The sequence below is a fragment of the Bison bison genome, unplaced genomic scaffold (assembly GCF_000754665.1).
Source record: "Bison bison bison isolate TAMUID 2011002044 unplaced genomic scaffold, Bison_UMD1.0 scf7180017864461, whole genome shotgun sequence".
NCBI lineage: Eukaryota > Metazoa > Chordata > Mammalia > Artiodactyla > Bovidae > Bison > Bison bison.
In genome coordinates this window covers 17887948-17905036 of record NW_011495023.1, presented here as the reverse complement: position 1 = coordinate 17905036, position 17089 = coordinate 17887948, and the positions used below count along the sequence as shown (strand labels likewise).

The 17089-nt window shown below is 43.2% G+C and overlaps 1 long non-coding RNA gene across 2 annotated transcripts in view; it reads right to left on the bottom strand.

The window, feature by feature from the left end:
- LOC105003068 overlaps positions 1 to 17089 on the bottom strand; it is a 33244-nt gene that overhangs the window by 4389 nt on the left and 11766 nt on the right. Inside the window, exons 3-4 of one of the 2 annotated variants that reach the window (XR_827071.1) lie at positions 9097 to 9249; positions 7592 to 7663 (exon numbers count right to left, since the gene is read on the bottom strand). The exons of the other annotated variant lie outside the window; for it this stretch is intronic. This is a non-coding gene — a long non-coding RNA (uncharacterized LOC105003068). Of the gene's footprint in view, positions 1 to 7591; positions 7664 to 9096; positions 9250 to 17089 lie in introns of those variants that run through there. 2 annotated transcript variants of the gene reach the window in all.

Below are 17089 nucleotides of genomic sequence, written 5' to 3'. Positions count from 1 at the left end.
GGTTTCCACTGTTTCCCCATCTATTTCCCATGAAGTGATGGGACCAGATGCCATGATCTTTGTTTTCTGAATGTTGAGCTTTAAGCCAACTTTTTCACTCTCCTCTTTCACTTTCATCAAGAGGCCAGCAAATGTGGAAAACTTAGTCGTGGCCACAGGATTGGAAAAGGTCAGTTTTCATTCCAATCCCAAAGAAAGGCAATGCCAAAGAATGTTCCAACTACTGCACAATTGCACTCAATCTCACACGCTAGTAAAGTCATGCTCAAAATTCTCCAAGTGAGGCTTCAACAGTACGTGAGCCGAGAACTTCCAGATGTTCAAGCTGGATTTATAAAAGGCAGAGGAACCAGAAATCAAATTGCCAACATCCACTGGATCATAGAAAAAGCAAAAGAGTTCCAGAAAAACATCTACTTCTGCTTTATTGACTATGCCAAAGCCTTTGACTGTGTATATCACAACAAACTCTTCAAGAGATGGGAATACCAGACCACCTGACCTGCCTCTTGAGAAATCAGTATGCAGGTCAAGAAGCAACAGTTAGAACCAGACATGGAACAGACTGGTTCCAAATTGGGAAAGGAGTACATCAAGGCTATATATTGTCACCCTGCTTATTTAACTTATATGCAGAGTACATCATGTAAAATGCTGGGCTGGATGAAGCACAAGCTGGAATCAAGATTGCCAGGAGAAATACCAATAACCTCAGACATGCAGATGACACCACCGTTATGGTAGAAAGTGAAGAGGAACTAAAGAGCCTCTTGATGAAAGTGAAAGAGAGTGAAAAAGCTGGCTTAAAAATCAACATTCAGAAAACTAAGATCATGGCATCTGGTCCCATCACTTCATGACAAGTAGATTGGGAATGAGTTGAAACAGTGACAGCCTTTATTTTGGCGGGCTCCAAAATCACTGCAGATGGTGACTGCAGCCATGAAATTAAAAGATGCTTACTCCTTGGAAGAACGCTATGACCAACCTAGACAGCATATTAAAAAGCAGCGACGTTACTTTGCCAACAAAGGTCCATCTAGTCAAGGCTATGGTTTTTCCAGTAGTCACGTATAGATGTGAGAGTTGGACCATAAAGAAGGCTGAGCACTGAAGAATTGATGCTTTTGAACTGTGGTGTTAGAGAAGACTCTTGAGAGTCCCTTGGACTGCAAGGAGATCCAACCAGTCCATCGTAAAGGAAATCAGTCCTGAATATTCATTGGAAGGACTGATGCTGAAGCTGAAACTCCTATACTTTGGCCACCTGATGCAAAGAACTGACTCATTGGAAAGGACCCTGATCTTGGGAAAGATTGAGGGTGGGAGGAGAAGGGGTCAACAGAGGGTGAGATAGTTGGATGGTACCCCCGACTTGATGGACATGAGTTCGAGCAGGCTCCAGGAGTTGGTGATGGACAGGTAAGCCTGGCATGCTGCAGTCCATGGGGTGGCAAAGAGTTGGACACGACTAACTGAACTGAACTGAACTGAACAGGGAGCTTAGCCTGGTGCTCAGTGATGATCTACCTAGGGGGTGGGATTAGGCATTGGATGGGGCAGGAGACTCAAGAGGGAGGAGAAATATGTATACATATAACTGATTCACTTCATTGTACAGCAAAAACTAACACATTGTAAATGAATTATACTCCAATTTAAAAAAAAACAACAACACTCATTTTAAAGATGATGTTGAAGACTAGAGGTAGGAAGCAACCTGCCCAAGGTCAGCTGACTTTTTGGAAGCAGACCTGAGGGTCCCGACTTCCAATTCCCAATTTGAGATCTTCCCACTAATTGTACTCCGATCTGTGGAAAGTTTATGCAGACAGACAGCAGAAATGTACACTCCTTCTGTGAGGTGTAGCTTGAGCAAAGTGGCAACAATCCCACTCAAGGCCCTAAAGAAACTCTTACTTCTCATTGTCAAGATTAAAAAACAAAAGGAGCAAAATGCTTCCATATTCCCATCACAATATAGTCCAGAGAAACATAGATGAGGCCAAAATCGAATTATGTCTTTGCTCAGTCCTACAGAGTACTTGGCATTTCTATTTCAGCATGTTCTGGTATTCCCATATGGAATTAAACACATAGGGCACATTTAATTTCAGACTTAGAACAAATCAGATGTGCCAAACCACATAGCTCCACCTCAAGATAATTTCCCCCAGTGGGAGAAAATGTAATACAGCAGCAGCCAAAGGGTGTTCCTGGGCTGAAAACACCCACATTCCTAACCTAGGTCTTACGACACTATCATCTGTGCATCTCCCCACCTCTTCCCAACTCTCTCACAATCCCCTCCAGCTCTTTGATTCCACCAGAAGAAGAAAGGAAACTTTCATGCCAAAACCTCGATGACGGATCAATTGGCCTTGAAATCAAGTTCAGTTAATTCATGACTGTGACTCTGTGAACCTGAATAGTACAGATAGCTGCTGGAAAAAAGCTTTTCATACTAAAGGGCAGAAAAGCAGGAATGAGAGTAAGGTTTATTTTCTCAGTCTACTCAACCTTGATATAACTCTTAATCTAGAAAAAAATGCATTTTTGGATAACAGACCTTAACTTTTTAGCACAGTGATGGCAAATTCAAATGGTTCATTACTTATTATTTGGCAGACAAATAATTAACAATCAGTCTAAAGACCAATGGGATTCTCAGGAAAAAAACAAAAAAACTGCCCTAATTACCAAAGGAAATAAGGGCAGTTTCAAAAAGCATAATAGATTGGACGAGAACTAAGATAGCTTTTAAAAGCTGTTAATATATCTAAGCTATACAGCATCTATATAATATTTTCATGATTCATCATAAGTTATATCCAAAATGATATATAATGAGCCTTAGATAAAATCTCATGGTGACATTTTATTAATAATTTTACATTTATTATTTTGCCTATCTTTGTCTTTTCCCCTGAAATGAAATGGTAGTAAATTGGCACTAATTAACATGTATTTGAAATATGCCAGGTTAAGCTGACAAGCCCATGTCAACTTATCCAGGCAATGCTTTTGCAGCACTGAGACCAGAGTGAAGGAATGAAATCCCCAGGGACCCGCCTTCATCACTGGGTCCTGGCCCAAGCCAGCACCTGCCCTGGGTCTGAACGCAGAGCTCAGTTGGGGTAATAGACACAAAATATACATTCATTCAACAAAGTCACAGAGAATCATAGTGGAAATACAATAGTTTAATAGAAAATGTATTTGTAACTACATTAATATTATCAGGAGATAAAGTCTCCCCTGCCCACCAAAACTTGATGTTCAATACATTCAAAATATTTGTAACTAATTCTTTCAGAAGAGTTTTCCCTGAAAGAAGAAAGGCAGAAGAAACTCCACCTACCGGTCATTGTATGATAGTACTTTAGGGCGATCATCTCAGAACTGGGTTTGTGCAGCTCTGGGGGCAGGGAGGAGAGTTAAAGGGGATCCATTCTCAGATTCTCAGCTTCCACGATGTATTCTTCCTTAAAACCACCCATGAGCATTTTGCATTTTCTGATTCTCTTTTTCTGTCTCCTCTTTCACAGTCACTCTTTTCTCATTTGACTAAGGTAACTCTTGCTTCCTCCCATTTCACATCTTTGTAGGTATGCATTGCCCTAAGGTATAACAATGTATATCAAACACAGGATCATTTAAAATATAGGGGTAAAGGATATAAAAGAGGATGTACATATGTGTATAACTGAGTCACTTTGCTGTACAGAAGAAATTAACACAACGTTGTAAATCAACTATGCTTCAATTTAAAAAATTAAAATATAATCTTTGGGGTAGGTGAGGCTTCTTGTTAATCAATACCCCAAATCTACTCCCTTTGCAGCCACCCCATTAAGAGGCATGGTTCCAATACATTTTTACTATTAAGTTTAATAATTACCTATAAAAGTATGTAAGATAGTTATGATACTTTCATAGACATCTCACTAATTACAGTTGCATTGAAGAAAAGAAATGAAAGCATTTTTAAGCTTTGATTTTGTAATCATATTTTTGCTTCAGAGAAGCAGGAGGGTTACCAATATGAAATTTTCTAATGAAAGTATTCCAAGGTGGTATTTGGGCTTCTCTACTGACTCGGAGGTAAAGAATCCACCTGCAATGCAGGAGCCACGGGAGACTCAAGTTCGATCCCTGGGTTGGGAAGATCCCTTGGAGGAGGGCATGGCAACCCAGTATTCTTGCTTGGAGAATCCCATGGACAGAGGAGCCTGGCAGGCTGCAGTCCATAAGGTCACAAAGAGTTGGAAATAATTGAAGTAACTTAGCATGCCTGTAAGGTGATATTTAGGGAAGAAAATGGGATAAAAATATGATTTTAAATAAAATTTCCCACTCATGCTTGCCCATGCATTTTTTTAATGAACAGGTATCAAATAACTGTACTATTCAGATTCTACTAGATATATTTAAAGAGAACTATAACAGGTTTATTTTTCAATGCCAGTGTTTAGACTAGAGATTTACATCTTTTGTAATCACTTAAATTTTAGGTGTCAACCTAAAGATGGGCCAGCAGATATATAATTTTTCTAAATCATTTTAGGGGGAATTGAACAAAATGCCAGAGGACTACTGTTCAGGAAGGTTAGTGGACAGGGCAGAGAGAAAGATGAGACAAAAGCAGGTTATATCAGATGTTGAGCTGAGTGGTTAACTTGAGGCCCCAAATAGTAACAGGAGGGGAAAAGGTTGTAAGAGTGAGATGCTCTTAATGAAGAAGCAGGAATGAACCAGGGGCAGGTTACTATGACTTGAGATTGAGGAAAAAAGCACATCAAGACATGTGTCATCAATGATCACTCAGGAGTAACAGTCCATTTGTAGCTGATTCTTGAATGTAACACATTCCCTTCCATTTTGGACAAAAAACAGAAAGTGGATTCAAAACCTCATCGTAAAATCCAGGGTTAGGAACCAACAAATGGGGTGGTTATTCACACACATAAAAATTTATGCAGAGGTTCTTTCAATTATGGAAGCCTGATCTCAACTCTAATGTTTATGACCTTCCTCTTAAGAGCTGAAATAAAAACCTCAGGTTGGTGAGAATATTCATAGCCTAGACTTCAATACTTCCAGTTAATTGCCCCTGTCTGGAAAAGAAAATACTGTTTTCACAATAGGCAGTTTCACACGTGTATTGAAAGCCACTGATTAGAAAAAAATTACGACTACAACTTCATTTTCTTCTTCCCTAATTTGGATTAAAAAGAAAATAACTGGTCTTCACACTAAAATTCATTCAGCAGACAGATTCACTTCAAAAATGTAATTAAGGCCATGTGATATCACGAACATGTGGAATCTAAAATAAGACACAAATGAACTTATCTACGAAACAGAAACACACTCACAGAGAGAACAGACTTGTGGTTGCTCATGGGGAGGGGGGGGCAGAGGGAGGTGGGGTTAGCAGATGTAAACACTTTCCTCTCCGAGAGCCAGCGGGGAGAGTGAGGGCTTATACTCTCAAAGTCCACCACCTTGTGAGTTTAAGATGAGTGGGAGTGCTTTGGGGGCCTGGGAAGTGTGGGATCTTGCTGGGCTGGGTCTCCTATTCCAGGCCTGCTCTTCAGCAGGACAGTCTCAGTTACGGCGTAAGGCCAACTGGGGTCCCCATCCCGTCTCTGACAGTTCCATGTCCACAGTTTCTTAGGGGCACAGTGTCTCTCCCTAAGCCATGAGTAGGCTCAGTCAGCCCTTCCTTGCCCAGGAGCTTCCCTGCTTTCTTGAAGCATTTATTTATTGCATGGTTCCTGGAAACCTGGGGCACAGGGAACAGGATAAGGAGGGTGGGGGACTTCTCCTGTGCTGGGACAATTCCCTGGACTCATGGGCAACTTGGGACTCAGAACTCTGGGAGGTGAAGATGCATCTATACTCTAAGCAGGGACCCAAGAAGGCAGGTTGGGAGACAGGGGTCATCCTAGGTCCATCCTAGGGGTCATCCTAGGTCATCCTGGGTCATCCCAGGTTTCTCCAGGCCAACCAGTCTAGGAGCCAGGGGCCTGCTTCAGGCCCAGGGGGACAAGTCCCTGGAGAATCAGGCTGGACATGGTAGACGCCCTTCCTTGGGGTCCTGTGTCCTGTTGAGATATGTGAATAAAGTGCTATTGCTTTATTTACACTTGAGAGGAGAAATTACAAGGACTTCTGTATATATGAAGAACTGTCAATTTAAAAAGTCTTCAAGCTTTCTTGAAAAAAAAGATGGGTAGGAGTTACCTGAGAAGGTCATAGGTGCCATAAAAGTCATGTGTCCCCCATCAGCACCCAGCTCTCAGGAGAGGCCAGGATACCAAGATGGGAGGCTATAAGCAAGGATCAGCAGGAACAGAGCAAAGCGGACAGGAGAAGGTAATGACTTCATTCTTAGAAGATGAAAAAAAAAAGAAAAGCAGAATGTGAGGGTTGCCTCTTGAGAAACCTGTATGCAGGTCAGGAAGCAACAGTTAGAACTGGACATGGAACAACAGACTGGTTCCAAATAGGAAAAAGAATCCATCAAGGCTGCATATTGTCACCCTGCTTATTTAACTTATATGCAGAGTACATCATGAGAAATGCTGGGCTGGATGAAGCACAAGCTGGAATCAAGATTGCCAGAAGAAATATCAATAACCTCAGATACGCAGATAACACCACTCTTATGGTAGAAAGTGAAAAAGAACTAAAGAGCCTCTTGATGAAAGTGAAAGAGGAGAATGAAAAAGTTGGCTTAAAGGTCAACATTCAGAAAACAAAGATCATGGCATCTGGTCCCATTACTTCATGGCAAATAGATCAGGAAACTGTGGAAACAGTGACAGACTTTATTTTGGGGGGCTCCAAAATCACTGCAGATGGTGATTGCAGCCATGAAATTAAAAGACGCTTATTCCCTGGAAGAAAAGTTAGTGACCAACCTAGACAGCATATTCAAAAGCAGAGACATTACTTTGTCAACAAAGATCCATCTAGTCAAGGCTATGATTTTTCCAGTAGTCATGTATGGATGTGAGAGTTGGACTATAAAGAAAGCTGAGCACTGAAGAATTGATGCTTTTGAACTGTGGTGTTGGAGAAGACTCTTGAGAGTCCCTTGGACTACAAGAAGATCCAACCAGTCCATCCTAAAGGAGATCAGTCCTGGGTGTTCATTGGAAGGACTGATGTTGAAGCTGAAACTCCAATACTTTGGCAACCTCATGCGAAGAGTTGACTCATTGGCAAAGACTCTGATGTTGGGAGGGATTGGGGGCAGGAGGAGAAGGAGACGACAGAGGATGAGATGGTTGGATGGCATCACCAACTCAATGGACATGAGTTTGGGTGAACTCCAGGAGTTGGTGATGGACAGGGAGGCCTGGCATGCTGAGGTTCATGGGGTCGCAAAGAGTTGGACATGACTGAGCGACTGTACTGAACTGAACTGAGAGTTGTAAGACCCACTGTCCTGAACAATTCCCTTCAAGGCCACTGGGTTCTGTGTGCTGCCTTCACCTTCATCCACACTGATCTGGTGCAGAACATCCTCAGGATTAGACTCCTCATCTTCCCCAGGGGACCTTCCCTCCTGGAAGGACAGGCTCTCTCTCCCTCAGGGCCTTTCCTGTCCAGTGGAGGCAATCCAGGTGTCAGCTGTGACATAGAGTATTTCCTGCCATAGCAATACACAAGGATGTTACAGTCATCAGCGATTCCAGCCCTCCATAACACTCAAGAAGGAGGAGGATCCCTGAGCTTGGCAGACATCAGGCTGCAGCCACTCCCTATGGGGAGCCCTGAGCAACTAAGGATGTGAAAAACACAGGATGCCTGACCCACATAGCTGAGATGCATAGGAAAGGAATGATTTCAGTGAGCCCAGACTCTTGCATCTTTCCTTACACAGGAAAGCACTAAATTTGTTATCTTGGGATATCTGCTTTTCTTTAATTAACAAAAACACTGTTCATGTTCAGACTACTTGCCCTTTTGTTGCAAACTTCTGTATAACCTGACTCTTCCTGGGAACAAAATTCTCTCATAATCCTCAACTTTTAGGTTGTCACTGTTTTTTAAGTCAACACAACCTTCCTCCCACACATGCTTGGGGCCACACAGGTGGGGATGCCGCAAACATCCAACTTGCTTGGAATCCTAATTAACCTTCAGGATCCTTGGTCCTTGGAGAAGGAAATGGTAACCCACTCCAGTGTTCTTGCCTGGAGAATCCCATGGACAGAGGAGCCTGGTGGGTTACAGTCCACGGGGTCACAAAGAGTTGGACATGACTGAAGTGACTTAGCACATCCATGGTCCTATCTCTTCTTTCCAAAACCAATCTTATCCCTGGACCGGTGCTCTGATGCCATCTCCTCGAGCTCTGCAATTTGGCAAGCCCACGAGATAAAAACAGATCAGCTGTTCCAAGAACTCAGAGCTGTTCACAGTAATAAGATGTAAGTGGGAAGTTTCCAATGAGGTCCTTCCACATCCCTCTGTAATGAGGTCATTCATCAATGTCTCTGCAGTGTAACCAGATGACCTTTCTGAGACTGGACCCTAAATCTTTCTTTTTTAAAGCTTGATAAATTAAATCTCAAAATATTCATAAATGAAAAGCCACATGTGTGTTTTTCAAATTAGCAAGAGATGACCTGATCTCACATTCTGGACCCGATGAAATATCTTTGTTCTGGTGTTCTGGGGGTTGCCCTTAGTTTTGTGATCTCTTAAGAATTTCTTGATTTGGGAAGGAAGAAACTATTAGTTGTGCCTAAAATTAAAGTGTTGATTGTTTTTGTCAAATTTCAATTAATTGTTCTCAAGAGACACGCAAAGTAGTTGAATTCAGGGTAAGCTTACAGGAACCGTCTTCACTACTGCCCCTTCCTTGGAAGGTAATGTGTCCTAAATGGGGTGAGGGTGGGGCTGCTGATGCCCTTGTTAATTTGTATTTAAGACCTAACATCCCAGAACAAACTCCTGATGGGGCTCTGCATTTTTTGAGAAATTGCCTTTAGAGGCCAGAGAGAAGATGATCCCACTGTCCATCAGCCTGAGAGCCAATCCTGGCACAGGAATTGTGGTTTGGGAGGAGGGTTTTACCTTGAAGATGAGGAAATAAGCTTGGCCTTTCTGTGGGTCAGGGTCTCCTGGTGCAGATACACTGTGGCAAACAACCCCCATGAACCCCAAGTCAGCTCTGGAATGCAGGCCGGCATGTCGGCAGTTCACAGAGAAGGACTGTCAGATCAACACCTGTGAGGATGTAGAGAGCGGAACTGAGCAGAGGGGGAAGTGGGCTTGCCACCAACACAACGAAGACCTCAGCCAATCCTATGATATGCCCATGACCCAATGTCCTGCAAAGTTGTTCCAAATCATGGCCTTTCCTCTCCCTAGTGACTCATCAAATGAGGCACGTCCACGCCAGCTCTGGGGGGATCTGAGCTCACCACTGAGAGAACTCTCTTTGGAGCCAGGATGTGGGCTCTTAGCCTATGGCCTTGGGCAGGGTGTTTCGCCTCCACAAGGCTTGGTTTCCCCATCTTTCATGAAGAAAAAGGTGGCACATCTTTGGGGCTAGGGGCAAGGGTTCACTAAGACTGCAGGTGCCAAGCACTGTCACAGAGCAGCCAGTGGCACTCAGTACAGACACATCCTGGGGAAGACAGTGACACAGAGAGGGATGCTTTGGGGACAAACGGGACAGTTCTTTTTTATTTTAAGATGGGGCGGATATTTGAAATGGAGGAGGCCCTGGAGGAGGCTGTCTGAAAGGGAGAAGGATCTGCAGATGGAGGCCAGGAGAGGACCCCGCGAAGTTCCACCAATTTCAGTTTCCCTGAGCAATCTCTGAAACCCATGATTCAGTTTTTCAGAAATTGTGTTTTAAGACGTGACCAAAACCACTCTCCATGAGCCTCAAAGCTGGGTTAGGGAGAAGGAGCTACCAGAAAATGCATCCAAATGAACATTTCCCGGGGAAGCCAGGTCGGAGCGAGGATTTACACCTCTTCTGACAGCCTGAACACATTTGCCTCACACATCATCCAAAGGTTGGCGGCTTTGCTGCCAAACCCAACACACTCGGGCAGGCAACAGGTCAGGCTCCAGCCTGGCCGCGTGGGTTGTGTGATCCCACGATTGGGAGCCCTCGGTCCACATAAATCACAACAGCTCCAGACTTGGTAGAGGAAATGAGCTCAGAGAAACGCCATGTGTGATAAAAAGTGAAACAGATTGACATTCCAATAAAATCAGCTCTCCTACCCTCTGTACACTCTTGGGTCCCTGGAGAGGCATGTATACCAGAAATAGCATTGCAGTCACATCATATTCTTGGTTCAGAACTACCCGGGCTCTGCTCTCCCATCACGGCCAGAGGGCAGCTCTGATTGATGTCAAGTCCGCCTGCTCCATGTAATGCTGCCTGTTATTATTACTAATGGTGACAGATCCTTACCAGGGCACTGTTTGCAGGGAATGTGCAGCCTTGAAAACACAAAGGGAAACAAACTCATTCAATGCTGCAAAAAGCCTTAGGCTCAGACAGCAGATCGTGACGTTGACCTTTCTCAGCACAGGAACAGATGGCAAGGTCAGGGAAGGTGGAGGTTTTTACTCGCTGTTAGGAGATCTGGGTTCCACCCCCCCTTTTTTTTTTAAATTTTATTTTATTTTTAAACTTTACAATATTGTATTAGTTTTGCCAAATATCGAAATGAATCCGCCACCCTTTTTGATGCCAATTCATTCTGTGGCCCAGGGCTCTTTGTCTCTCCCCAGGTTTCCTGCAAGCTTTAAGGGTCAAGGAGCCAATGATGGTGCTATTTGGAGGTGAAGGACGTGGAATTAAAGGGCGATCTCTGGGTTTCTGAAGGAAGGGTTGTCAATGTTGAAAAACTGTCTTTGACAGGGTGTAGTATGTCTTGTGTTCTGTGTCCTGCCTGTGACACTCAGCACAAAGGTCAGCCTGCTCTTTTCTTCCCCCCACCCCCATGATTAAATAGCCAAGAGGGAGTAAGGGGACGAGGAAGGCAGGTAATCACATATTCCAGAAACTTCACCCTTTTCTGTTTCATACACAAGTATTGGATATGAGAGTCAAAATCCAGTGAGATAGCTCAGGATATAAGATTTCTACCTACTTAAACCACAGGTTCAGAAAAGGGAGATCTGGGAAACACCCTTTAACTGATGTGGGGAGGAAAGATGGAGGAGGGGAAGTCAGGAAAACATTTCTGATTGATGTCTTTTTTAAAAGCAGTCTTGCTAATGTAAAAAAAAATTAGGCGATAGATATGTAATGTATGCCTCTGACTTGGAATCCCCTCCCCTTTCAATCTAGTAGAATGCCACCTCTTGTTCTTTTGCATTCTTTTATTTTTAGAAGTATAAACAATATGATAGAAAAAATACAATTGAAGACCTATGGTAACCCTTCCAAATTTACCCCTCTTTTAGCCAAAGGTAATTTACTGCAACAGCATATCTATACAATCAGAAATGTGAATGCCCTTAGGGTCAAGTTTAAAAAACAATAACAACAACAGTAAACTATTATTGATATCATACTGTCGATTTTGGGTTGGATTGAATTGTATTTGACTGGACTGAATTATATGGATTGGAATGGATTGGACTGCCTGACATTGGACTGGATGAGATTGACTGGATTGGACTGGCCTGGATGGGACCGGATTTGATTGTATTGCATTGCATTGCACTGAGTTTAATTAGACTGGCCTAGCTTGGATTGAATTGTATTGGACTGTATTGAACTGGTTTGGATTGCATTGTATTGAACTGGACTGAACTGAACTGAAGAACTATGGATGGAGGTTCCTGACATTGTACAGGAGGCGGTGATCAAGACCATTCCCAAGGAAAAGAAATGCAAAAAGGCCAAATGGTTGTCTGAGGAGGCCTTACAAATAGCTGGGAAAAGAAGAGAAGCGAAAGGCAAAGGAGAAAAGGAAAGATATATCCATTTGAATGCAGAGTTCCAAAGAATAGCAAGGCGAAGTAAGAAAGCCTTCCTGGTGATCCATGCAAAGAAACAGAGGAAAACAATAGAATGGGAAAGACTAGAGATCTCTTCAAGAATATAAGAGATACCAAGGGAACATTTCATGCAAAATTGGGCACGATAAAGGACAGAAATGATATGGACCTAACAGAAGCAGAAGATATTAAGAAGAGGTAGCAAGAATACACAGAAAAACTGTACAAAAAAGATTTTCATGACCCAGATAATCACGATGGTGTGATCACTCACCTACAGCCAGACATCCTGGAATGTGAAGTCAAGTGGGCCTTAGAAAGCATCACTATGAATAAAGCTAGTGGAGGTGATGGAATTCCAGTTGACCTATTTCAAATCCTAAAAGATGATGCTGTGAAAGTGCTGCATTCAATATGCCAGCAAATGTGGAAAACTCAGCCGTGCCCACAGCACTGGGAAAGGTCAGTTTTCATTCCAATCCCAAAGAAACACAATGCCAAAGAATGTTCAAACTACTGGACAATTGCACTCATCTCACATGCTAGCAAAGTAATGCTCAAAATTCTCCAAGCCAGGTTTCAACAGTACGTGAATTGTGAACTTCCAGATGTTCAAGCTGGATTTGTAAAAGGCAAAGGAACCAGAAATCAAATTGCCAACATCTATTGGATCATCAAAAAAGCAAGAGAGTTCCAGAAAAACACCTACTTCTGCTTTATTGACTACGCCAAAGCTTTTGTGTATATCACAACAAACTGTGGAAAATTCTTCAAGAGATGGGAATACCAGACTACCTGACCTGCCTCTTGAGAAAATCTGTATGCAGGTCAGGAAGCAACAGTTAGAACTGGACATGGAACAACAGACTGCTTCCAAATAGGAAAAGGAATACATCAAGGCTGTATATTGTCACCCTGCTTATTTAACTTACACGCAGAGTATATCATGAGAAACGCTGGGCTGGATGAAGCACAGGCTGCAATCAAGATTGCCGGGAGAAATATCAATAACCTCCGATATGCAGATGACACCACCCTTATGGCAGAAAGTGAAGAAGAACTAAAGCCTCTTGATGAAAGTGAAAGAGGAGAGTGAAAAAGTTGGCTTAAAGGTCAACATTCAGAAAACTAAGATCATGGCATCTGGTCCCATCACTTCATGACAAATAGATGGGGAAACCGTGGAAACAGTGACAGACTTTGTTTTGGGGGGGCTCCAAAATCACTGCAGATGGTGATTGCAGCCATGAAATTAAAAGACGCTTGCTCCTTGGAAGGAAAGTTATGACCAACCTAGATAGCATATTCAAAAGCAGAGACATTACTTTGCCAACAAAGGTCCATCTAGTCAAGGCTACAGTTTTTCCAGTAGTCATGTATGGATGTGAGTTGGCCCATAAAGAAAGCTGAGCAGCAAAGAATGGATGCTTTTGAACTGTGGTGTTGGAGAATACTCTTGAGAGTCTCTTGGACTGCAAGGAAATCCAACCAGTCCTTCCTAAAGGAAATCAGTCTTGAATATTCATTGGAAGGACTGATGCTAAAGCTGAAACTCCAATACTTTGGCCACCTGATGCAAGAACTGACTCATTGGAAAAGACCCTGATGCTGGGAAAGATTGAAGGTGGGAGGAGAAGGCGATGACAGAGGATGAGATGATTGGATGGCATCACTGATTCAATGGCCATGAGTTTGAGTAAACTCTGGGAGTTGGTGATGGGGAGGGAGGCCTGGGGTTGCAAAGAGTCAGACATGACTGAGTGACTGAACTGAACTGAACTGGCCTCGCCTGGCCTGGACTGGCCTAGTCTGGCCTATTTTAAACTGCTCTGTCCTGGCCTGGATTTGATTGTGATTTCATGGAGTGGATTGGATTGTGCTGGATTGAATTCCATTGGACTAGACTGGATTGCACTGGCCTAGGGTGGATTGGATTGGATTGGACTGGATTGGATTGGCATGCATTTCACTAGCCTGGATTAGACTGGCCTGTCTTGACCTGGATTGGATTGGATTCAAATGGCCTGTATTGAACTGTATTGGCCTGGCCATGATTGGATTGGCCTGGCCTGAAATTTATTGGACTGTCCCAGATTGAACTGGACTAGCCTGGACTGAACTAGATTAGATTGGATTGGATTGAACTGGCTTAGGTTTGCCTTCTCTTGACTGAATTGGAGCAGATTGAATTGGATTGGATTTTCATGTTTTGTACGTATTTATCATCTATTTCCCTTAATGGTATGAGAAATCTTTCTGTCTCTCTTTATCCTTATTCCTTTAGAATGCTGATCAAGCTCTGGCTCTTCCATGAGCTCTTTTCTGCCACCTCCAACCCATGCGGTTTTTTGAAATGAGCTGCAATAGCACAGAGGGCCCTGTCCACCTCTGGGCTCTTGCCCCACACTGTGTACTTTTTGTCCTGAATCTTCACCAGCACCTTGCAATCCTGGTGTTAGGATGCCCATTTTGAAGAGGAAAATGAGGCTAAATGGAACTCATCACCTTGCATCTCTTTATTCCCTGGAAGACGCAGATCCTGACCCAAGTGCGTCCCAAGCCAGTTCTTTCCATCTCCAGCCCTAGGCTCCATGTCCTCACTCCACCTACTCATTCAGCAGGAGTTTTGAGTATCAGCTACATTTCCATGCATTATTCTGGATCTAGAGATTCAGGGGTGAGCAAAACAATTCTCTTGACCTTGTGATACGTACTTGTTTCCTTCCTTGTAATATGCCCAGCCCTATTGATGGGTGCAATCTGCACAGGTATGATAAAGAGTTTCTGCTGAACCAAACTAAGACTCATTTTGAGAAACGCAAGATGCCATGCCTGACCATGAGACCACAAGGGGAAAAACACACTATTTTGTAAAAAGCCAAAATGTCATGTTTATCTCATGTGTTTGGGCTTCCCAAGTGGTGCTAGTGGTAAAGAATCTGCCTGCCAATGCAGGAGACATAAGAGACGTGGGCTCAATCTTGAGGTTGGGAAGATCTCCAGGAAGAGGAAGAGGAAATTGCTATCTACTCCAGTACTCTTGCCTGGAGAATCCCATGGACAGAGGAGCCTGGTGGGCTACAGTCCATGGGGGTCACAAGCACATCTCGTGTGTTTAAAATCACTGGAAAAAGCAATCAATAACTCTTTTCTAAATCATATTTGTCTTAGTCTGCTTGGGTTGCTGTACCAAAATACAATAGACTGGGTAGTTTCAACAGCAGACATTTGTTTCTCACAGGTCTGGATGCTGGAAGTCCAAGATTAAAGTGCTGGACAATGCGGTACCTGGTAAGGACCCTCTTCCTGGCTTTCAGGGAATCACTTCCTTTCTAGTCCTCACACAGCAGGAAGAGAGCAGTCTTAGCCTCATCTTCTCATAAAGCCTCTAATTACCTGCCAAAGGGCCCATCTCCAAGTACAGTCACATCAGGGCTTAAGGTTTCAGCATATGAATTTAGTGGGTGGGGGGACAGTTTAGGTCACCACAATATTCTTCTCTTATCTAATCCTTATGATAAAAACTATCTACTATTTGAGAAACCAAATCCCTTTTAAACTCATCTTCCTCTCAGTATTTCTGTCCTCACCATTCAGACCTGGCCTTTTAAGGTGCTCACCGCTAAGTCATGTTTGTCTCTTTGCGACCCTATGGACTGTAGCCCGTCAGGCTCCTCTGTTCCTGGAATCTTCCAGGCAAGAATACTGAAGTGGGTTGCCATTTCCTTCTCCAAGCAATCTTTCTGACCCAGGGATTGAATCTGTATCTTCTGTATCTCCTGCACCGGCAGGTGGATTCTTTATCACTGAGCCAGGAAGGAAACTCTTTTTAAGATAATTACCCCTCCAAACCAGATCTTCATCTAGTAAAGCAAGTCAAATCTGAAACCATTTCTGTGTTTCCTCAGGTGCTCTTTCCAGTAAAAGTCAAGCGGGAATGCATGTCCCTGAGCTATACCTCAGGGAGCCAGAAGTTTACATTAAGCTCAGGTAATGTTGCCTTTTGGAAGCTTGAGGAATCCCGCCACTGACAGAAAGTGAGATGGATGGAAGGAAGCAAAATGATCTGTTTATAAAATGTAAATTAATCAGAGCAGACAAATTTAAATTACATAGAAATATTTGGTCCCTGGAAATTACATCTCAGGGTGAGGGCCCAGGGATGACTAATAGGAAAAAATACAAAAGATGTATAGTATAAACCTTGATTCGTTGAGGGTGAGCAGGAAAGATCTTGAAAAATGCTAAGCTAGCCAATACGTGAATGGAGGCATTGATCTTCAGTAGCACACACTGTTTTCGATTTTTCAGTTCAAAAGTTAAAATTTACATCCAAAGTTTTGTTTCACTACCTCACACGTTGGCCAAATATCTCAGGGAGTCTTTTTTACCTAAGATCTCTCACAATTGACCCTATTATGAAGGACAATTTCCACTAAGAATACTCCTTTTTTAGGTTTTCCTTCTTTATAAATTCTTCAAAAGTAGACACACCATTTGAAACTGCTTTGCTTGCTATCTGTAACATAAAAGCAAGTCTAAGCGTGACAGAGGTCGCTTGGAAAGCATCTCCCAGCTTGTAGCTGTGAGCTCTCAGAAGGGGAGCAAGTTGCTCACACAAAACTGAAACCTTATGGTACAAATGGCATGGCTGTCAAATCAGGGCTGTTCAGTCATGTACCAAATAATTCAACAGAAGGACTGGGCCCGTGGGCCACCCAGAACTAAGTGCAAAGGCTGAAACAGAAAGTACACGGGGATGTAGCCCTGTACCCACATTCAACATAAATTTCACAAGTGGGTGGGACTTCAATGTGGTCCAGTTGTTAAGAATCCACCTTGCAATGCAGGAGACATGGGTTTGATGCCTGGCAGTCAGTTCAGTTCAGTCACTCAGTCATGTCCGACTTTTTGCCACCCCATGGGCTGCAGCACACCAGGCTTCCCGGTCCATCGCCAACTTCTGGAGCTTACTCAAACTCGTTTCCATTGAGTCGGGAATGCCATCCAACCATCTCATTCTCTGTTGTCCCCTTCTCCTCCTGCCTTCAATCTTTCCCAGCATCAGGGTCTTTTCCAAGGAGTCAGTTCT